This window comes from Cornus florida, unplaced genomic scaffold (genome assembly GCF_030987335.1).
Source record: "Cornus florida cultivar Cherokee Brave unplaced genomic scaffold, ASM3098733v1 CherokeeBrave_3.0.0_Hap2_Chr05, whole genome shotgun sequence".
Lineage (NCBI taxonomy): Eukaryota > Viridiplantae > Streptophyta > Magnoliopsida > Cornales > Cornaceae > Cornus > Cornus florida.
In genome coordinates this window covers 68,795,135-68,820,456 of record NW_026775575.1, presented here as the reverse complement: position 1 = coordinate 68,820,456, position 25,322 = coordinate 68,795,135, and the positions used below count along the sequence as shown (strand labels likewise).

The 25,322-nt window shown below is 34.7% G+C and overlaps 1 pseudogene; it reads left to right on the top strand.

Moving 5' to 3' along the window:
• Positions 1 to 24,967: 24,967 nt before the first annotated feature.
• LOC132310605 (small nucleolar RNA R71) lies at positions 24,968 to 25,066 on the top strand (annotated as a pseudogene).
• Positions 25,067 to 25,322: the final 256 nt, after the last annotated feature.

Below are 25,322 nucleotides of genomic sequence, written 5' to 3'. Positions count from 1 at the left end.
AGCTGCGTCAAACATTCCATCTCTCCTTGGATCTCTGGAAAGGTCTCAAGTTTGTAGTAGCTACAGAGACAAAGCCAGTTAAGAGATTTCGCATTCATTCTTGTTGCGAGACTTTTCAGATTTTCATAATGATAAAAATCCAAGCTAACAAGCCTCTCGTGAAATTCAATGGATGGATGAACCTCAACTAGACTTTTGCAATAATGAAGTTTCAAATTCTCCGAAATGGATTTTGGAATTTATTAACATTCGGGAACGAATTCACCGCCGTATGGCTGACCGGCGATTACTAGCGATTCCGGCTTCATGCAGGCGAGTTGCAGCCTGCAATCTGAACTGAGGACGGGTTTTTGGAGTTAGCTCACCCTTGTGGGATCGCGACCCTTTGTCCCGGCCATTGTAGCACGTGTGTCGCCCAGGGCATAAGGGGCATGATGACTTGACGTCATCCTCACCTTCCTCCGGCTTAAATATTATTAGATTTCAAAATATCTCCGATTACTCTCAAATTCACCGATGTTGAAGAGCATGCTAGGACCTATTATAATATGCTAACACATATTGATTTCAAGTTAGAAAAGGCCACATGAATTAATCTTTCACTAAAGAAAAATATTAAATAAAATCTTCAATACTTATTCAAATATTCTCAATTTAATATACTCTAGTTCATAACATGCCCCAACCAGGTCAACTCAGAAGACGTTGGGGAGAAAATAACCCGTTTGGTCGAGTATGCTACCAATAAATTTCTACCTCTTATTATAGTATGTGGTTCAGGAGGGGCACGCATGAAAAATGGAAGTTTGAGCTTGATGCAAATGGCTAAAATTTCTTCCGCTTTCTATGGGTTCGAATCTAAGAGAAATTTTAGAGAATGTTTGCTATCCTGAAATTTTTTTGTCTTCTTTTTATTTATATTTCTTATTTTCTTTTTGTTTTATATTTTCCTATTTCTAAATAAAGTCAAAAATATATTCAATTTTAAGGGATCTAAGAGTAATGATCCCTACTATGATCGTTACATGCTTCAATATCGACTTTTTTTCTAAGACAAAAATTTATAATTTTCCAATCAAAATATTTTCTATCCGGATTTTTTCCCATCAGACTATTTGTCTTCGTGTAGTTGGATCTCCAAGTTTTTGGAATGCTCCAAATTCCACTTGAGCATCCAAATCTGGATCGCGTTGAGGCGCAGCAGTGGACATCTAGGGGTAAAGCACTGTTTCGGTGTGGGCAATGGGCGAAAGCCTGACGGAGCAATGCCGCCCTATTTACCTCTTTGGGCTTCTATTGAATTGAGAAATAGGTTTGATTGTCCATCTTTTTGATATATAAATAGATATTGAAAGAGTAAATATTCGCCCGCGAAAACTTTATTTTCTTAAATTGCTAAATTTTGAACAATTCAATAAGATAAGGGACAAAATAAAAAAAGATTCGCTTTAGCCCCGTTCATCTTCGGTGCAAGTGCGCTCGATCAGTCCAAAATATGGAAGAAATAAGTGTTTCCACAACTCTACCACCCAGTCAATTCTATTCCACTTGAACATGACAATAGGGACAAATTAGGGATTCTCTTTGAATTTTCACAGTAACCGAGATCAATGAGTTTTAACTTATCCATGACCTGCTAAAACAAACAAATAATTAATGAAAGGAAGCAGCTTCTCAATTAACTCAAAATAAATTTTCAACAAGGGAAAATGTATCTAAAGTAACAGTCTTACTATTAACTTCTAATCCCATTAGAAATGAGAGTAAAAAAAAACATAAGAGATCTTAGATAATTTCCCGTTCCTTTTTAATTTTTAATTTTTAATTTTTAATTTTTTTCTTTTCTGTCCTTCACAATCCGCAAACAAAAAATAGACTTGAAGAGAAATTAACTGAAACTATACAATAATAAAGACCAATGCCCCATCTGTTCAATCAGTTATTTCAATTTGCATTCACTCAGAGGTTCCACCAATTCAGGTTGGTCAACATATTTCCCTTGTGTGCCTATTTATATTTTGCCCCAAACATGAGTTATCAGCAAGCAATTAGGGATATACAGTTCGGTTTAAAAGATAAATAAAATACATAATAAAAACTGATCTTAAATTGAACCAGCTAATGGAACCACCTGAACTAAAACCAATCCGAATCATACAAGAACTTTTTGGATTGGTCGGTTTTACGTATTGACCTCACCTAAAAATATAATCCAAAAAGAATTATGTTAACATAAATCAAGCCTTATATAAAAATAATATCTATGATATAGATAAAAATATTCTCTATTCTCTATTACATCTTTAATTATATTTTAAAAAATGGATAAAATTACATTAACTTCCCTTAAGGGTGGACAAATTTCACATAGGTAGAACATTTAATCTTTATTGCTTTGACCTTTCCTGATATTTGACATGTGTGCTCGACAACACCCCTACCATTAATAAAAATTCAAAAAATAACTAAGTTGTCATTTTCTTATATTAAAAGACCTCAAAAATCTTATATTTTGAAACTAAATAACAAAAATACCATGAAATGCTATTAAAATAATGCAAAGTATCAATTTTCATATCAATTTTTTATTATTAAATTTTATAAAAGCATTTAAAAAAAAAAAAAAAAAAAAAGAAGAAGAAGAAGAAGAAGAAAGTAAAGGTAATATAGCACTTACAAGAAGGGGAAAAAAAAGACAAATATAGACTTTTGATTTGACAGATTTTTTTCGCTAAACTATTATCAAATTAGATAAGTGTATGAAACACATTTCACACATTTAAGGGATGTCAAATACTCAAAGTGATAAAGCTCCAACCTGTGTGTAGTTTGTCCAAACCTCTAGGGAGGTCAATGTAATTTACAATTAAAAAAGAATTATTTATGTCAGGACGGTAATAAATGAGTGCTCCTTATAAATGAAACGAGTCTGCATTTATATTATTTTCCTACTATAAAAGGATTATCCGTTTTAATGAGTTTCCTTTTACATCTTTAATTATATTGAAAATTTTATCCTCTTTATAAATGAGCAAGAATTAAATTTTATATTAGCATACTATATACGTATTTAAAATGCTATCTAGACGCAGCAATTTTATTGGGCGTTACAAATAAGTAAAAATAACTATCAATTAGCTTCCTATAACAAGATCCTCAGGTGTTGAAAATATAGATAGAATAATCCAATTTATTAAATCCATAAAAGAAAATGATACAAAAAAATGAATTTTTGTCCACGCTATCACAAGATTTGTCACAAAGAATTAACACTGGCCCACTCGAATGCATGTAGCTAGCACAGTTCATCTATAAATTAGGTTTGCCATAATATTATACAACAAACAAAGTTTCAAGTAGTATACAAGATGGCTAAAAGCAATTCTTCTCCAAGCATCCAGCTCCTTATGGCAGTCCTATTAACCCTTTTGCTTCTGGGTTCAGGTAAAATCCTATCTTAATTCTTAATATATATATATATATATATATAACAGAATTTATGTAAGAAACATTGGTCATAGTATTCTAATAATTTCTATTCCTTGGATGGGTTGAATAATTATAATTTTCGACTAGACTATTAGATCTAAATAGCATTTTCCTATTTCTCTCTGAGCTTTTAATGTAATGGAAAGTTAAAGGATATAGATTGTATTTTTTTTTTTTTTTCTTTCAACTTAAAGGATATAGTATTTACTATAAAAGTATATCATACAAGATTTTTGTACTATTTTCTGAGAACAGAAAACTTTCAAAGTTACGAACTAAACACATTTTTACATAACTATCTTTTATAATTATCTGAAAACAATTTTCTTTTTTTTTTAGAGTTAAGAGTTATTGAGAATTATTTTCAGAATTAAAAATCAAGTGGGGGTCGTACTTATCATAATATTTCTTTTTCTAATTTTTGCATATTTAGTAACAGGGAAAGCAGCCGCTAAAGAAGGTCAAATTAAAGCGTTCCTAGGAGATTGTAAGATTACAATCAAGAACTGCAACAAGAGTTGCACCGAGAAGGGGTATCCCAGGGGAAAATGCGTCCATTTTGCATATTATGATCAACCTCAATGCTGCTGTTTCTCGAGTTGATTGGATTTGATGTGCCTTGGCTTAAAGTACAACTCCGGCCTAATTTCTGTTTTCTTCGTCCATTCACAAGGTTTTGAGTTGTACCCTTTTTATCTGAAATAAAAATAATATGAATAAAATGTTAAACTTTATGTTTTTTTACAATTAGGCCAATTTATAATGTGCATATTGTTATTCTGTAATTTATATATATTTATTATAATAGTGTATATTCACAAATATTATTAGATTAAATAGATTATATCAATATTACAAATAAAAATATATTAATATATTTTAAATTTATTTAAGGGGTACTTGGGTCCACTATTGGATGGTTTCTTTGTTATTTCATAACACAAAGGTATTAGGGTCTTTCACTCTTAATTGATGGGCATTTTGGTCACTTCAAACAAATTTTATCACAAAAATATTATTTTTTGCACGAAGAAGAGGTATTTGCAAAGTTAGACAAAGCTCAAGGAGATGCACAATAAAAAAAAAATACAAACCTCATATTTCTTTGCAATGAAGCCCGACCAAATCTTATAAAAGGTTATTGTAATTTACCCTATAGTATAATTGTGCAAAACTGAATAATAAAAGGCATTTTTCGAAGGTAGAACTATGACCATAATGAAAGGCTACTCTATTTTACCTATAAGCAAGAATAATATTATTTCTAAAAATGATATTAAATGAGTTTTTAAGAACAACTGTAATTATAATTACATTTTTTCTTCTTCTTTGGGATAAATAAGCAAGAGCAAATTATTTCAAGAGAAATAAAGAGGATGTCCACATACGACTGGTGAATCTCAAGTGTGGATAAAATGGGTGCTACTGTGGATGCATATGGGGTCTTCCTCATGTGGATAAAATGGGTGCTACTGTGGAGTGTGGATGCATATGGGGTCTTCCTCGTATAAATTGATACCAAAAAGGTTTGGTGCAACTTTATAAAGAGTAATTTGTGGATAATAATAAACTCTATATTTGATAATATTATTATGAAGTCTATATCAATGAGCTCTGCTTCCAATTAGTATACTTTAGATAAAGAAATCAATGCATAAATTATATTATTAGGTTGTCAATAAACTCTATATTTGATAATATTATTATGAAGTCGATATCAATGAGCTCTGCTTCCAATTAGTAAACTTTAGATAAAGAAAATAATGCATAAACTATATTATTAGGTTGTCAATATTAAAATAATTGTACTATAAAAAAATCAATTCAAAATATTATCAAATGAAATTATAAGGTCAAAGTTAATATTGTAATTTGATCAAAAGAAAAAGTGTAAAACTTTAACTAATTAGTGTAACTTAGAAAATTTGGGGCCTGTGCTCAACAGCAACCGGGCAATCAATGAAAATTCAAAAAAATGACTAAGTTGTCATTTTCTTGTGTTAAAAGACCTCAATAACCTTATATTTTGACATTAAATGACAAAAATATCATGAAATGCCATTAAAATAATGCAAGTATCAATTTTCATACCAACTTTTTAGAAAAATACTTTTATTTTTTTTGGCTGACTTTTGATTAGTTTTTTTTTTTTTTTAAAGAGAAGAAGGTAGGGTAATAAAGCTTTTTTTTTTTTTTTTTTGGCTGCTTCCAATTAGTATACTTTTTTTTCTTTTCTTTTCTTTTTTTTTTTTTTTTCCTTTCGCTTTGACAGATTTTTTTAAAAAATTATTATTAAATTAGATAAAGATATGAAACACATTTTAAACTTTTAAGGCGTGTCAAAGTGATAAAGATCAAATGCTCTATGTGTATGTAGTTTATCCAAATTTTAGGGGAGGTCAATGTAATTTATCATAAAAAAAATACTCCTCTCTACATAAAAATTATTACATTTATATTAATTTTCTATTACAAAAAGATTATCGATTTTCCAAATGAAAAAGAACTAATTATGTAAGCATGGTAGTGAATGAGTGCTCCTCATAAATAAAACCAATCTGCATTTATATTATTTTCCTATTATAAAAGGATTATCCGTTTTAATGAGCTTCCTTTTACATCTTTAATTTAATTATATTGAAAATTTTCTCCTCTTTATAAATGAGCAAGAATTAAATTCATATTAGCATACCATATATGTATTTAAAATGCTACCTCGACGTAGCAATTTTATTGGGCGTTACAAAGAAGTAAAAATAACTATCAATTAGCTTTATAAAAAAAAAAAAAAAAAGGGTAAAGTACAGAAAACCCCTCTCGAAAGGGTAAAGTACAGAAAATCCCCCTCGACTTGTAATCTTTTCCAGTAAACCTCTTTGTCTATTTTTTATAAAAGAAAACCCTCAACTTGTAGCATTTTTTCAATAAATACTCCCTGTCTAATTTTTTACCAAAGAACCCCCCTCAACTATTTGAAGGGTGTAAAAGAGTTGATATTTGAACCAAAATACCCTTTTATTTAAATCTTAATTTTTTCGAACTTCAAAAATTCATATCTCACAAGCCATACATTTAAAAATTGTAAATAATATATGCACGGAAAACTTATGAAATAAGAATTCCAGAAATATAAGATTTGTACAACAAACTTTCATAACAAAAGAGAAATAGAGAATTTAAAAATCTACTTCAACAATCTTATTATATTTTTAAAAATAAAAATAATCCGAGATATTTGAAAGAAAATTTTCAAAATTATTCATTTACATATGAAGCCGAATATATAAAAAATTTAGCCCCAACAAAGATCAATTTCATGAGATATCATATTTTGCATCAAAACATTTTCATTCTTTTATAGACTCACCATTATAAAAAAAAATGAATATTCGGTCTCTATTAGGGCTAATTTTTTTTATATGTTATGTTGCATATGAAAATGAATAATTTTGAAAATTTTCTTGCAAATAACCCGAATATTTTATATAAAATAAAATAAAATAATATTGTTGTAGTAGATTTTTAGATTGTCTTTCTATCTCTGGTTATGAAGTTTTGTTAAACAAATCTTATATTTCTGAAATCCTTATGTTGTAAGCTGATAGGGAAAAATAAACCTAACCTACCTTGACCTAACGATATAAGGATCTTAAATTGCACAAAATTTTCAGACAAGTGTCGCTCTTACTCTCACTGTAATTTAGATTTTATGGTTTTTTCACTTCTGTGGCTATGTATGACTTCAATGAATCTCTTAACCCATCTTATAATTAAGCACTAGATTAAATAATTATGTGATAGATGAAAGGATTGTCAAGCTAGTAAAATAAATAAATAAATAAAAAGCTAAACTTAATGGAGATGACAAGACCTAAGTTACACAATTTTTTTCAATAAGTGTCACTATCATGCTCTAAACTCGCTCCCGCTCTCGCTCAAATTCTAACTGTTTATGAGTGCCGCTCTCACGCTCTCGAATTAATTCCCATTTTATGTGACTTAAGATAAGACTAAAATACCAAGTGAAGTAAAAAGAGAGATGTTTAAACAATGAACATTTATAGAGAAAAAGAAGAAAGAAACATTTATACACAATGGTGCGTTTAGTAACGTTTTCGTTTTCTGTTTTTGCAGTCTTAAGAAAGAAGAAACATGATTTTGTTTTCTTGAGTAAAAATAGAAAACAGAAATAATGTTTATTAACATTTGTTGTTGCCACAAATTTAAAAACATAAAACAATAATTGTGTTTATAATACAACATATTTGTTACAAAATGTACATAATATTTTTTAATTTTTTTTTATTTTTTTCATTTCTATTTTATTTTTTTCATGACAAGAATTTTAGGAGTTAGAGATTAGAGGGGAGGGTAGATGACTTGAACACGAACTCTCGGACACAAGGAGCAACCTAACCACTCAGGCACGACACTTGCTTCCATTAATATCAAAAGGCCATAAATCTAGAAAATCTAATTTAAAATTTTAAATATAATGAAAGATGACGTGGTTCAACAGGGTAAGGATAACTTTGGCACAATTTGAGGAAGTCAAAGGAGTAAATCATATCCCCGACAAATTTGGCAATAAACGAATCTCCTCTGATCTCACATAACAGATGATAAAGGAGACCTCAACCATCGACATCGAGGGAACCAATTGGATTCCAATCGACAGTCATAAATAGGGCACTAAGCCGTTAAAGAAGGTACGGGAAAAAACTCCTAAAGAGAAATTACATAATTACTATGTAATACGATTACAAGTAAAAACTTGATCGTCGGAGAGTCCTCAGCTGGCACCCCACCGGTGCCATTCGAGGTGACGTCCCTTTGTTTTGCAAGTAAACGTCGTCGTTCCGAATCGCGAGAATTTTCGCATCAACAGCTAACGCCGTTTGTGGGAATAATTAGTTCTCTGAAGAAATAATAATTCTGACGCGACTTGGCTCGGACGGCAAGATAAAAGTTTCCGATCATGGAAACCATCCCAAAGTCATCAGTTGACAACGAGTTTCCATGTTCTTATTTAAGGACGGGTCTTTATATCATGATTACCCGTCCATCATATTGGGGGCAAAACGATGGGTTGCGTGATGCCACCCAATGTACGATGATAATAATCAAAATTTGACACGTCAACCCAGGCAATCCAATGTGGTGCTTTCCATCTAGCGATGCTTGGTCCCTTCACTATTGAGGTTTGGTCGTCTAGACCAAACTCTATCTCATATCTGGCAGCAGCTAACTACCAAGGCCTGATCGTTGAAGACTGAGGCCTGGTCCTTCTGCGCCTACATAAATAAGTAGGTCTCCACCCATCAAGAAGATCACTACCAATAAGGGGGTCTCTAACTACTAGTAAAACCTCTACCACTGAGGATGTCTCTAGCAACGGAGTCTCATTACTCTGTCTGTTCGTGCAATCAGGGTGGCCTTCTACACCCAAGAATGTATCGAGGCCTTCAGGTCTAAGGAGGTCCAATGTCCTTCAAGATCCCATATCCAATGAGGTTTGTATTCCCAAGGAGGTTCCTAAGTTAAGGGCGATCATTAAACCCAACAAGGTACTGGCCACCAAACCATCATCTGTCAGCCATTGGGTACCACGCCCCTATCCACCAGATATCAAGCTAATCGATGGACACCAAGCCTTCACCTACCAGACGACAGTCGTCCCCTCTCTTCTTTTGCAGGAATTGCCTATCGACTTCAGATTATACAGAATTTTGGATTGATAATTCATTGCAGGTTAATTTTTAGTAATCATTTCTAACACAATCTCATATTTTTAGACAACTGTAAATTGTTACAGCACCAGGCACCCCGTCCGCTGTATAAACGTCTATAGAATGGGTCATCACCCAAGATCCCACCATCGAGGGCAGAATAGTGGATCACACGATATCAATCATCGATCTACATATGATGACAAGGTTTAGAAGATTGACGTACCGACTTGGTACATCGAGCTAGTCGGGTTTTTAGTCTCTCTCCTTTAGTGACCCCTCGGGGGCACTAGTTATCCAAGACTGGTGCCCGATCCTCCGAAACCATAACCTGGTAAGTCTCTACACACTGGGAAGGACTCTAAGTCCAGTGAAATTTCTATAATTAATGAGTCCACCGTGTCCAAGGTGGTTCCATGAGGTTTTTAACCATCAAGGACCAATGATAGTCTTTTCTACCAGGAACCAAGCTTAGTCACATGCATTTCAAATTTGACAGGTCACTACCACCATAGCCACAAAGCAAGGCAACCATAAAGGATAAGTCCACGAAAGTGAAAAACTTTGACTCCCTTATTAAAAGGAAAACATATAAAGCTTGGACAAAACATCCCCTTATTAAATGGGCGAGCTGGGTGAAGCTCGTAAAAAATAACCCTTTATTAAAAGGGCAGGTTGAATGAAGCTTGAAATTATTATTTCCCTTATCAATAGGGCATGCTGAGTGAAGCTTGAACATATTACAAACCCCTTACCAAAGGAGTAAGAATGACTACTTCCCTTATTAAAGGGTCGAGACATCAATGGTGAAACAGATTTAAATACGACTCTAGAAAGAGAAAATAGTTCCAACACCAAAAGTTAGATCATAAGGGTATAACCCTTGGTTATCATAAATCAAGAATTGGTTATCCAAAACCAAGGCCTAGTCGACCAAGATTAAGAATTGATTGGCCAAAGTCTACAAAGGCTCGGTCATCCAAGATCAGTGTCTGGTCACCCCAAGTTTGGTCATCAGAGACCAAGACCAGGGCCTAACTGACAAAAGTATAGTCATCAGAGATTAGGACTTAACCTACAAAGGTCAGGTCAAAAAACGATCCTCCTCACAAGTTCCTGAGAAGTTCATCTATAAAGGGACAATGTTTATTGATCGGTAATTTATTGTTTTAAATGGAGGGTAACTCCTTCACGTGTTATACCTATGTCGTAATTAATGTTTTACAAAAAGCTAACAAAAAACCTAATTCCCTTACTAAAGGGACGAGTTGAGTGAAGCTTGTAAAACATAATTCCCTTACTAAAGGGATGAGCTGAGTGAAGCTCGTAAAACCTACTTCCTTTACTAAAGGGACGAGCTGAGTGAAGCTCGTAAAATTTAATTCTCTTATTAAAGGTGTGACGAGCTGAGTGAAGCTTCTAAAATTTATTCCCTTGCCAAAAGGATGGTGTGATACCCCCGGATTTCCGAATGCGGGTTGGCCAGGCCCACGCCCAAATGCCCGAGGATATCAAAAACAAATTGGCAATAATCGAATACAGAATACAAGAGTATAAATAAGAATACATAAAAATGCTGAAAGAAAACTAAAAGAATAATCCAATAAAAAACCTCTTAATAAATTTCCATTAATAATAAAATCATTCTGACACAATTAATCCTCTACTAATACAACTCGAGAATCTATACTGTGTGGACCCCTAAAAAAATCCAAAAATAGAACAAGTGACAGCAATAACTGTCTATATCAGAAAACTGAAACATCAAAAGAAACTCCTATTAGAAAAAAAATCCAGAATAGTGAAGTAGACTGATCCCTTCTCAGCACGAACAACCTCTACTCCTGACGAACACCTGAAAAATAATGGTGGGTTAAACCCACAAACAAGTTCTACTCTACTACAGTCCAAATAGAGATTTGATACACGTATATATCCTAGTCAATCCAACAATAACTAGTAATCCGTATGTATATATATATACATATATATATATATATACATATATATATATATATATATATACATACATACATACACACTAAAGGAACCTCATTAGACTATAGGGTTGCCTCAATCTGAATAGTAGGCATCATGCAAAACGCACATATAGTAGACACGAGTACCTAGACCTACCAGGGCACACAACTACACTATATCCAGCTACACATCCCTGACGATATACGCGCCCTAACCACTAATCCTGAGACTCAAGCTCATATCATGACACCATAATTATATATATATATAGATATATATAATCCAGTATAATTAATCCTCTACAAATAATCCTCTAAAAATCATTCAACTTGTTCAACTGACCTGACTTGAATATGAGTAAGACTTAACATTTTAGTTAATCCATTCCCTTATACAAAAATAGGTAGGACTTAACTTATATGGTTAATTCGTCCCTAAAATGCCACCGTCCCATACCGATGCATTAAATCACACAATCCAATAATTGATGTAACAATTACGAAAATAAATCAAACAATCTAAAAAAAACCTTGATAATATGATATCAAGTTATCACAAAATAAAAATGACTTTTTATTTATTTAAGTTTCCTGTATCATATATCCTACACAAACCGAATCTTATACATGATGATATTTTAATATACCGTCGAATAAGTATTCTCCATATCCAATTCATCCTACACATTTAATCTCAATTGCTAGAACAAATTAAAAGATTAAATCCATTCGTTTGTTTAAAACATTCAAATAACAAACATCATTATGATCGAGTCTATTTAAATTTATTTAAACCCAAACCTAAGTCCCTATTTGATGTTCATGACCCTTCAAAATAAAAAAGAAATAACCTTACGATGTTTACGAAACTTCTCTAGGTAATTCTCGATCTTTTGTCCTAAATGGTTGAGCACCCTGTCCAAAGCTCGAGCACCCTACTTCAAGCTCGAGCTTTTCACTCAATTGTTCAAACTTTCCTTCTCAGGCTCGAGCCTTACATCCAATTACTCGAGCTTTTCCTTACAGGCTCGAGCTTTTTCTTACATGGCCCGAGCTTGGTCCCCAAGACTCGAGCACTGTATCGATGATTCAAACCCTGTTTACGTGATTCAACCCAGAATTTTATTGTGAATTCATTCTTTATTTGTTTCAGGAATCCTAAGCATGTTTCTACATTCCATCAATCCACAGATATGAAAATTACATAGTTTAAACATATAAAAATTCATAAAAGAAATCAAATCATATCCATGAATTTAACCATTCATACTACAAGAACAACTATGAACCAATTTCATAAAACATATGTTCTAATCCAATAAAACGTGCATAATAATTTAATCATATGTGTTTAATAAATCCTGAAATTTTCCTAGGCATGTATAGAAACACAAATATGAGGGAGAGAGATAGAAGAAGAACTTGCCTTAAATTTTCGGATCAAAAGTTAAACTTCTTATTCCTTAATCTTTCTCTCTAAAGGGTTTTCTCCTTCTTCCTTCCTGTTCTTCTTCCTCCTTCTCTCTCTAACTCTCTCTCTAAAATATATTACGTGATATCTTTCTAACCCCTTTTTACAAATCTATAATTATTATAAGCTAAATAATAACCATATTCCTTTTTCCAATCCAAGTTAACTTAATAAAAAAATATATATATATATATAAAATAGTAACGTAAAATATAATACGTATATAATTTATGTTTATCCTTATTAAATAAATAAATTATATACATCCCATTATTTATTAGTAGATTATCTAATAATACTTAAGTTACCATAATAGTAAAAGGTAACTCAAAACATGATACGTATAAAATCTATGTATATCTTTATTATATAAAAATATATAAAATATATATATCAGATTAAATACTAATACTAAAGTTACTATAAAAGTAATTAATAAATTACTTTTCCTTTTATATATGTATATACATATATATCTATATATATACAACTATCCATGGGTAACTATCCATACCCATCAAACCTCCTATCCAAGTAGTCCATGGGACCTAATTGGTTGGCACATTACTACTAACCATAATCATAAAATAAAATAAAATAAAATAACATAAAACAAAACATTTCATTTACAATTAATTACAAATAAAATAAAACAAAACAAAACATTTAATCAATTAAAACACCATTTAAACACATAATCTAATTAAACAAATAACACATAGACACATAATCCAAATAATTAAGTAACACTTAATTCAATTACACACATAAGCAATTAGTCAAATAATCAATAAAATAATTAAAAATGTAATTAAAACAAATACATAAATACTAAGACTATCCTTTTAAAATTAGTGGTATTATATTCTTCCCCCCTAACAAAAGGAATTCCGTCTTTAGAATTCGCCCTTACTTTTTTCCTTTATGTTTGGAAACTGTAAGCGAAAAACATCCTCCTATTTCTAAGTATAGCAACCTCACTATGATGACTCCACTTAACTCCAATATACCAAGTAACATACATGGTTCCTATATTTAAGAAACACAATACTCACACAAGTCATAGGTTGTATCAAACCACAACATAATCCTCCCAATATGACAAGGGTAATGATCTATTCCCTCTAAATGCCATAGAATATACACACAAAAATCCTATGCACCCAGCGCTAATAATATGGTAACGCTAATCCAAAGGCGACTGCTTCAATTGATAAATACAATCCTCCAAAAGTCAATGAAATAAGTAAAATTGACCTTTCTCCAAAAATCGCCTTACTTCCTATATAAAAGACATAACGACAAACTACTCCCTGATAGAAAACTTTAATATATGAGTGCAACTATTTACAACATCCCACTGCCGCTTCCAAACCGCGTGCAGTCCATTACAATGGGGAGTATTTCTCTCTGACATATTTTTAAATGAAGGCAAAGTCTGATTACGCAACCCTTACTTTCATTTCAAACCAACAAATAAGAGGTCTGCATTGTGAAAGATACAAAACCTCCAAAGTTGTCACACTAACCTCCTTGTGCCAATAATATCACAGACAAAATTTTGATAAGTGAAGTAAACATTTCCAACTGTCCATAGAAACTTAGGATATAGGCCTCAAACATATTCTTTATGGTCTAATTTAATCTCTCGATTAATTCCTCCGTCTATAGATATAAAGCAAAGTTGCTGTTCCAAAATCTTTATAAAGCCCATTCGAAATAGCACTTTGCATCCACTATAGATATGAAGCAAAGTTGCTGTCCATCGAAACCTAGGATATACGCCTCAAACGTATCCTTTATGGTTTAATTTAATCTCTCGATTAATTCCTCCGTCTATAGATATGAAGTAAAGTTGCTGTTCCAAAATCTTTATAAAGCTCCTTCAAAATAACACTTTGCATCTACTATAATGGATATCCATATGCTATAACACCACTATCACTGAACTATAGAACTACTATGAAGTTCTAAAATGAGTATCACTCCAATTAATGTCCTTAAGTGAACTTTCTCAACCCACACTCATATTCCATATGGAAAAATTAAAATTCCAAATCAATGTTGATAATTCCCACTGACCGTCCACTCCTGTTTAGTCCTATTTCCATATTCGTTATAGGAAATGGCTAAAGATACGATATCTGATAATCAACTTTCCACCTTTCTAGTAGATGTTGCACTTAAGGCAATTATATATACGTCCCTATCCATACCTGTTCACCAAAATCGACATTTAATGTCATGATGTACCTTCTAACCGTCTGAGCGCAACAAGAAAAATTATAAACTTTCCATCCCAGTCGCCTGACCGTCATATTACTATTTACAGAAACTACTAAATCATTTTCTAGTACCTTAAACTCTATCTGAGTAAGGTAACACCGTCTCCAGGGGTCAGCTCCGATATTCAAAGTTGAACTTCTCAACTACCTTAATAATAGCAAGTGTTATTATTTCACATGCTATAAATTCATTTAATAACTCAACAACTAATCGAAAGATTTAAATATCTTATCGGTTATTGAGAGTATCCATTTCCACCTTCGCTTCCAATAGACGGAACTTGATACAAAGTGTGAATCACCACTGTAATCCATCTAAACCGTCTCATGATCCGTTCTATTCAGATGAACTGAAGTCCTACTAGGTCGAAATAAACAACAATTAAGCTAACCTAATTTATCAGTCAACCAATATCCCATCCAGAATCCTAATCGTTATGAAAAATCAACAATCCCTCAAGTAAATCTGTAAAATGCTTTCTTATTTCCACTTTAGTATAGGAAATGGCTGCAAGGATCTAGTGATCTCGGATGGTCCATCTCGACTATCTAATAAATATTAGATTTTAAGACAAAATCACTATATCCCTGGCGGGTGGTTCGTCGTCCTACCATAAGCCTAAGAGTGTACATTTTAGCGAGGGCCAAGTTTTACATTTATAGAAGCCACTACTACCTTTCACTATAAATATAGCTAGGGCGAGTAGGGATCGTCCCAAGGGATTGTGAGGATCGAACAAGGTCGTGGAATCGCTATTAAGGCTAGTAAGTCAAGTGATCAAATAATTGGTTGGTTGGTTGATTAGAGAGCAACTAAATTAAACTAAGCAATTGAATGTAACAAAGAGAAAATAAGAGAGAGAGAGAGATCTTGGGGTTTAGAAGTCACCACCAAGCAATGCTTTTCTATACCATTGACAAGTGATTAATGAGGGTAATGTGTGTTGCAATATTGGTGTGTGTGTATGTGTGTGTTTGGTTGATTCAACAAGCAAGGATTACTAGTTAAGTATGTATTGTCTAAACATCATATGAAAGGCACAATATATCCAAGTAATGAAGCATATATTGTCTAAACAGCATGTGAAAGGCACAATAGATCAAAACAAGTCATTAATCCTTTCATTAAGCTCACAATCCAAATTCAACACAAGGTTAAAGACATATGCTACTTGCATTCAAAAGCTTGGATTATCAAACAACAAGCATGGATTGTCCTCCCATTTAACACTACACTACAACTACACTACATCTACACTACTAGCATGAAAGTAAACTAGGGGAGAGGCACAATCCATCAATGGATAAGTATGAACCATCAAGAAAATCACAAGAGCATTCCATTAAGCACTATGTTTTGACAATCTCTAAATCTATAGCATCAATACACATAGAAATGCATCAATATCACAAAATCTAAAGACAAGCACATGAACATCTATTCTAGCATACATAGACATATGGATAGAATAAAATGATCAATTGGAAACATTAAACCACATAAATCATTGAATAAACAAGATCTATATATATCAAAGTGTCAAAACATTAATTACAACATTAATCCCTCAATAATACACAAGATTAAGATATAGAAAGCATGCTTGGGGCTAACTCTTGCCCCAAGAGGATGTCTAGCCACTCATGGTGATGTTGCTCCAACCCTCAAGGGCTAACTCCATGAAAAAAATCTGCTACTTGTTGATGAAGAACTCCAATGGTGTCTCTAGCCTCCTCCTTCTTTCTTCTACACTAAGAATAGCCTCTAAAGTTGTGATATGAGAATGATATTATCTTCTTTGTAAAAAACAATCCTTATCCTTATATAGGTAGGTCAAATGACACCCAAAAATAAGCTGGGGTCGTGCACACAATATACCCTAATGATTGGATAAAGGGCAACTTTCAATGAGATGGAAATTTAACTTTTTCGCACTGGAAGAAGTTCGATCGATCGAACCTTGGACTTAGATCGATCGGACTGGCTGAGATCCATCGAACTTAGGCTGGATCAATCCAACTAGTTGAACTTTTTGGGAAAAGACAAATCTGAGATATTTTGGGATATATTTTTGGGAAAAGGACAAAAGTGGTTAGTGGGTGGTACAGCTATGGATAGGATCAATCATTTGAATAAGAACAAAAGTGTTCGATCGATCGAAGGGTGGTGTTGGATCGATCGTACTTTGGACTTTTTGGTTTTGGGTTAAGGCTTAGATCTATCTTGAGGGGCTGAGATCGATCATTGTTCGATCGATCGAACCTTAGACTTGGATCGATCGAACTTTGCTGCTTCCCAACTTTGGTTTCATTTGCTTCTTTCTTTCTCCACTTTACTCCTATCTTTGTTTAATCCCAGAATTGCTTCAATTAAGCTCTTATTTGGCTAAGTTAGCTTATTTTCGGGATAAGTGCTTGAAAATGAAAATAATACGAAATCAATCTAAAACGGTAAAGTAAAATAGATAAAGGTACTAGAATGCCTAAGCTTAAAGGGTTTAAATACGCACTTTTCAGCGCTCATCACACCCCCAAACTAAATATTGCTAGTCCCTAGCAATGAACTAGAAAGTAAAGGAATGAAATGAACAACTATACAAGTATGAACTCAAAAACAATAAATGGATAATGCCACTTTCGTAGGGAACACGATTGCATTTAGCATATGCAACAAGCCTTTTAAACCCCTAGGTTACCCCTAGTGGACGAGTGAAGTCTCGTGAGGGTTTCTAGAAATGGTACCCACAAACATTAAGCTCATTCTTTCAAAAGAGGTACCAATATTGCAAACAAGCATTGGAAGAAAACTACCTTAAATATGCAATTTTTCAAACATTTCCAAGTAATCTCTCAAAATCTCAACATCAAGCAAGCAAGTATGGTCCTCCACACATCAAAAAAATAATCATACAAATCAAAACAACTCTAGAATCCTTTTGAGTGGACCGGCATCAAATGTGTTGCTATCTAAGCCAACTAAAGAATTAATCACATCCTTACCCTCAAACTAGCACACAAATCTAGTACCGATCATCAAGACAAAAAGTGGACCTTTTATTAAAGCATTATTACTCTAGGTGCGCTAATTCTTTTCACTCGATTTTTTTATTATTATTATTATTTTTTATAGGATCAAAGATGGAACCATGGTACAATGTATTGATCTATTAAGCTTTCTAGTGATTCATGAGGTCGAGCGTTAGGTCAATGACTCCCAAACCAGACGGCTTTAGGGCATTAGGTGTTCAAACACCCCTACAAACTTACAAGCTCATCAACTAGGCTACAAATCAAAACAATAACCATCTAATCATTTCCCACTTCTCACCTTTTGGGAGAAGTCCTCACTTTTTTATTACTTTTTCAACTTTTTTTTTTTGTAAGCAAATTCAATTATTAACCTAGAGTTTGGGCTCTCCACCTTTCGGCGCGAGAAGTTCAATGCTTGATGAGGCTAGAATCCCGGCTATTTAGTGAAAAGAGGTTGTTATCCACCTTTATCAAGAATGAAAGCTTTCAATGCACTACTATCCCAATTGGGATATAACCAATTCAATAATCAACAAAGCATGTACCCCACAAATGAATGCTAGTGTGCGTCTGTGCTAGTGTAGAATCCTAGAATGAATCTCAAAACAATCACAAAATCAAAATGATGTGGACCACAAATGCAAGCAAGATATCAATCTTTCAAAAAATTTACTCATAAATGGTTTTCACAAGGCATACAAGGAGTATTGGACTCTCAAGTCATGTAATTTTTAAATTCTAAGCAATATAGTCCTCAAAAGATCAAAATCATAGCTAGATATAGACTAATCATAGAAATATCCCTTAATTACACAAGTCATGCTTAAAATTTTGAATTTAAAACTAACTAACACTGTAAAGCACCATTCCCCCCAAACTTAAATGGCACAATGTCCTCAATGTGCAAAGAGAACAAAGGAAAGAGTATACCAGTGCAACTAAGGCATAAAATGATCGGGACTGAAGTATCCGAAGTGGGTGGCATGGCTCCCCCAAACTTGTGATGAACTGTGGCACTGAATATTGGCACTTGGATAAGCTCATCAGATAACAAAATGGGATAATTAGTGCACAGTGGACATGCAAGTGTAAATGGGATAAATAGATAAAGAAATGAGAGAGGTATAAGGGTAGTCCCAAAAATTGGGTAGCACTCTCTCATTAAAGTCACTGTGATACACCTGATGGAGTCAAACATACAGATATAAGAATAGAATCATATGACATCCATAGCAAAAATAGATATATAAAATAGATAAAGTGTAGGTACAACAAAAATATCAAAGCCGACAGACCGGCTATAAAAATAATAGTGTTGTACAGTGACAAAAATAAAGTATCAATAGGAGAGAGGGATCATAAGATAGAAGGAACTGGGAACTCAAGAGGATGAGGTAGGACGAACAGGTCGGGCTCCGCGGATATCTCTGGATAGATCTCAGAACAAGGTCGCGACATCCGTGCGGAAGACAGCAAAATCAGCTCAGTGGGCTGTGAGATCAGCTCGGATGGCAACAATAGCATCCTCAAGAGTCTGCAGGCGTACTCTAAAGCCGGGGGTCAGATCTGGAGCCTCAGGCATAGAAGAGTCAGAAGAAAACTCCTAAGTCAGCTCTTGGTCGTGAATGGGCGACCCAACTGGAGAGTACTGCTCCGTATTATCTACAGGGCGCTCTAAGTCAATATCTATATGCTCGGCAACTGGATCGACTGGTGCGTCGTCTGCTGCGGGATCTGCTACTGCTGCCTCTGCTGCTGCCTGTGCCTCTGCCTGTGCCTCCTCCTCCTCTAACTCCGCTGTAGCCACTACTGCATGGTCCTGCAGGCATGTAATGATGGCTCGATAGCTCTTGTTCTAGTCCTTCTTCAGGAAGTGACAGGAACCTCTCTCGGGGTGCTCCCGAAGATGAATAAGGTAGCGCTGGTCTATGAGAATTTGGGTGATGAGGTGGCCGAAGGGGAGAGACTTAGCCCGTCTGGGCTTCTCCTTGCTGATGTACTCGTCATAAAGCTTCCTCATCACGCTCTAGATGAGCGCTGGAACAGATACCCAATGGCCTATGTAGAATACGTAGAGGGCTGTCAGATAATCCCCTCTCCGCTGAATCTTTTACCTGGCCATCTAAATATTCTGGAAGAGCACGGAATCAGTGAACCATAGGTCGTCTGGAAGGAATGTCCAGGTGGCGAAGGTCTCACCACCGACATGGTGACCTGTGAGAAATACCTCCATGTTGGCGTAGGAAGGCCTGAATAGTCTCAGATATGTCTCCTGAAGCTCTGGAGGGCATCTGTGTGGATAGCGGCAAGAGCGGGCTAGAAAGTCCACTGTGATGGTGATCTGATGGCCATCTACAGAAGTGACCAGCTCTGCTGTGGTACGTGGGGATGGCCGAAGGTTTTGGTAGAACAACCGTGGGTAGACCAGCTCTGTGACGGGGGCAAGAATAGCGGCCAAGCCCCTCAGAATGATGTCATGGTAAGCGGATCGGGTCAGCACCGATCTAGAGAAAAAGGCCGTGTCAAACACTGACTCATGGTCGACCTTCATATGCATATATCGAGGCGCCCTATCATGCTCTAGATGAGCTGGTGAAGCTGGTATAGGTGAATGCTCAGCTCCAGTATGCGGTGGAGATGGTGATGGTGTAAATGCAGGATGAGCCGCAGAGGTGGATGGTATATGGTCATCCTCAGCCTCATGAGATGGTGAGGTAGCCTGTGCTGGCTCCTCCTGTGCATAAGAGGGCTCTGCTTGCTCCTCTATACATGGTCTAATGTGTCGGTGGGGCCCGTGTTGCCTGTTGGCAACGGTCTTCCTCTTAACCATGGCCTGCAAAAAGAAAAAGGAAAACTTGCAATGGGAGGTAGTGCTAGAATAAGAAATTTTAAGCACGATATAGAAACATGTATGTCAAGTAAAATAGACAAAACAAATATGACATGAATCTATGCAAGAGGCAGGATATGAAACATGCTAAACAATGTAAGTATGAAATGCATCTAATGTGGAATATCACAGGCATTGGGTATATATGAGATAACATGAACATAAGATATGATGAATGAAGTGTGTGTGTGAGATCTATGAAGTTCGATCGATCATAAAAAGAAGTGAGATCAATCACAAAAGTTGGATCGACCGAAAATAAGTGAGATTGATCTCACACCTTCGATCGATCGGAGACATAAGTTCGATCGATCTCTTAAGATCGATCTGAGATACAAGTTCGATCGATCGAACTGTGCGACGATGAAAACTCAAAGGTCACAGATCTGTGACTTTGGAAGCACGGGCCCCACACAAACGTGTTCGTGGGCCCATCAATATAACACATCAATCAATTCCATCACCCAATCGTGGCCTATCCTCCCAAATCGAATCAAATCATCAAAAATATATATACATATAAATACATATATAGACACAAATGCTTCAAGCTTTAACAATGGAGGATTTTGTCATGTATATAACATGTATTCAACATATAAAGCATGTATGCATAAGATTAAAGCTTAAATCATGAGGGACATTCTCGGATCTTACCTCAAACGATGAGAGAAGTGGAGATGTAGAAGAGTGAAGATGAATCCGAGAAGGGAGAAAGAGATTGATGCTTAGATGCTCGCCGGAAAGTTCATCGGAGGTGGGAGATGTGATGGCACAATGGCGACGGAGAAGGGGGTTAGGGTTTGCAGAGAATGTGAGATCGATCTAAGGTATCGAGAAAACCCTCGATTCTATTTTTAAAAACATTCTCGATAGAGTTCGATCGATCGAACTTCAACTGAGATCGATTGAACTTTGATGAACTCTCTTCAAAGTATTTTTGAATTTTTGAAATTTTTGAAAAATGCAAAATTAAAAATTGAAAATTGGAATTAAATTTAAAAATTGTAAAATAAAGTAAAATAAAATAGAATAAAATATTTTTTATTTTTTTTTAAAAATAAATTAAATAAACAATAATAATTAAAAACTAAATAAATTAAAATATTTTTGAATTTTTGAAAACTTTTTGAAAAATAAAATAAAATGAAAATAAAATAAAATAAAAATGAAAATATTTTTGGATTTTTGAAAATTTGAAAAGTCAAAACAAAGTCAAAATAATAAAATGAAGAACTGAGATCGATCAAAACAAAAGTTCGATCGATCAGACAGAGAGCAAAAATATACAGGTTTTTGGCTCAAAAAATTGACTAAGTGTTGGAACTTGAAGATCGATCGAACTTGGAAGTTAGATCGATCGAAGAACTTTCAGATCGATCTTGGAATGTTTCGATCGATCGGACAGAGAGGTGAAATATGCAGGTTGATGCAGGCTCAAAATTTTTCTAAGTGTTGAGTTATGAGATCAATCGAACTTGAAAGTTGAATCGATCGAAGGTCTCCTGATCGATCTAACAGTTAGTTCGAACGATGAGACAGAGAAGTGATTTGGATGCAGATTTCTGCAGGTAGAAAATTTTTCTAAGTGTTGGATGCAGAATGGAGTTCGATCGATTGAACTTAGGTTTGAGATCGATCGAACTATGCAGAATGCTCAATAATGACATGAAAGCTCATGCAATCCTCACCAAAGTTCTTTTCAATGCATATGAGAACCAAAAACAAGTATCTAGACTTCGCAAGAAATGAAATGAAAGATAGAAATGAGGGAGGAATAGGGTTTTGACACCCTACGAATGCTTTTGCTAGTCTTTAACGTCTCTAGCAAGACATTGGGTTCTTTTAGCTCGGATCAAAGATCTTATAATGCAACCCCTCCTTGTTGGGGTGATAGATGCTTTGAACTCCACCCAACAAATGGTTCTTTGAAGAACTTATTGGATTAAGCTTAAAAGGAGCTTTTGATCCTTTGTCTATACAATTACAACCTTTGGGCTTCCATGCCCTTTTAAAGCAAGAATTTGAAACAAGATTTTTAGAATGCAAGGTTGAAGATAATCTTTTAGAAGTTTTGGTTTTACACAAAAGCTCATTTCCTGGACATTGAAGATCATGACATTCATCTACAACATTAACCTCTCCTTCAAATTGATTAAATGAATTAGGTGTGGGATTAAAGATATTCAACTTCACCTTCATGTGGCCAAATGAGATCTTCATTATCCCCGTCCTACAATTGATGTTGGCATTGGCGGTTGCCAAGAAAGGACGGCCAAGGATAACGAGAATTTGGCTCTTAGGATTGGGGACCGGTTCCGTGTTTATGACAACGAAATCAACGGGAAAGATGAATTTGTCAGTCTTAATCAATACATCCTCAATTATACCCCTAGGCTTCTTAATGGATCGGTCGGCAAGTTGCAAAACTACCGACGTCGGTTTCAATTCCCCTACGCCCAATTTGACATAAACCGAGTATGGAAGAAGGTTAACACTTGCTCCTAAGTCAAGAAGCGCCCGATTAATGATATAATCACCAATAATGCATGATGTAGTGGGTGAACCGGGGTCGTTAAACTTTGGAAGAGTGTTATGTTGCAAAATTGAGCTGACTTATTCGGTCAAAATCACTTTTCTTGGTGCTTGGCTCTTGTTCTTTCGCTTTTGGGTGCACAAGTCTTTCAAGAATTTAGCATAAGCCGAAATTTGCTTGATTGCATCCAATAGTGGAAGATTGACTTTCACTTGCCTAAATATTTCCGTAATTTCATTGGTTTTTGCTTTTTGCTTGTCTTTTGAAATGGATCCTTTTAAGGCATCCAGAAATGGAACTTTTGGTTCAAACATTTTTTCAGAATTTTCTTTTGAACTCTCTTCAACACAAGAAATTTTTAAATAATTGTGTTCCAAATCATTTTTCAACAAAACATTTTCAACCTCATTTTTCAAACCTTCTTTTTCAAACATATTTTTCAAGATTTTTTTCAATGAATCATTTTCAAAACCACTTTTCAAATCACATTTTGAAGATTTCTCATTCATAAGATCATGTACATGCAATGAAGGAGGAATGGGATGTGAAACGGGACGGGTGACAACTTGAGATTGCACCGGTTCACTCTCTTCATTGGACATTTCTACTTGATTGTCCACAACCCTACCACTCCGCAAGGTAGTCACCGCATTAACATGTTCAATGGTGTGGCCTTCCGATGAGGAATGAGTTTCCACAACACATTGTTGCTTAGGTGGGGCATTTATAGGCATCTTTCTCTTCTCTCTTACATTGAGAGTGCTTGCTATTTGCCCTACTTGGGTTTCTAGCTTCGCAATAGATTGAGAGTGAGAATGAAGCAATTGAGTGTTAGCCCAAAGCGTTCAAAACTTTTTCTTCAAAGGCGGGACTTCTAGTGTTTCCTTGGGAATAAGATTGGTTGGGAAAATGAGAATTAGCAAATTGATTCCCTTGTGATTGATAAGGTTTATAACCTTGAGATCCTTGGGTTTGAAGTGGAGGTGGAATGTACTTCCCTTGAAAACCGCCTTGGGAAGGGTTTGAGCCCTCTCCTTGGTTTTTCCAAGAGAAATTCGGATGATTCCTCCAACTTGGATTATAGTGAGTACCATAAGGATTGTTCCCTTAGTTCATAAAAGCCGCATTGACTTCTTCATTCGGTTCATTTTGCACTTGTCTGTGAGGACAATGAGAAGTAGAATGAAGAACACTAGAACAAGTCATACATGTTTCATTTGATGCACGATGAGAATGGTTAGGGAAGGAAGATACTTGGTTCGCCGAGTTTTGGTTAATAAAAAATTAATCAAACCTTTGAGCTAAAGACTTCATTTCGGCGGCTATTTCATTTGAATGGTCGACTTGATGTAAGCCAACACTCTTCCTACCTCGTGAATTTCTGTCATTCTTGGATGATAGTGTTCTATGCAAAGAATTTTCACTCATGCTCTCATAAAGACACCACATGTCATCCTCATGCCTATCGATGTATGAGCCACCAATGGAAGCATCAAACATACTGTTATAATTATCCGATAAGCTCTCAAAGAAATATTAAACTAATTATCATTTGGGCATGTCATGATGTGGACACTTCCTAAGCAATTCATTGAAGCATTCCCATGCCTCATGAAATGTTTCTCCATCCTCATGTGAAAATTCTCGAATTGAGGTTCTTATGGCATTGGTCTTTGAAACCGGATAGTACTTCTTCAAGTGATTAAAAAAGGCCTAAGATTGTTAAACCAATACTTTGCCTTGTCTTTTAAGGTGAATGGAAAAAGTTTGAGTCTTAAAACCTTTTTCGGCATGTTCGTATATTTTACGGTGGAACATACTTCAAGAAACTCATCCAAATGCTTGTAAGGTTCTTTACTTGGAAGTCCATGATAGTTAGGAAGCATTTGAATGGTTTGTGGATTAATTTCATA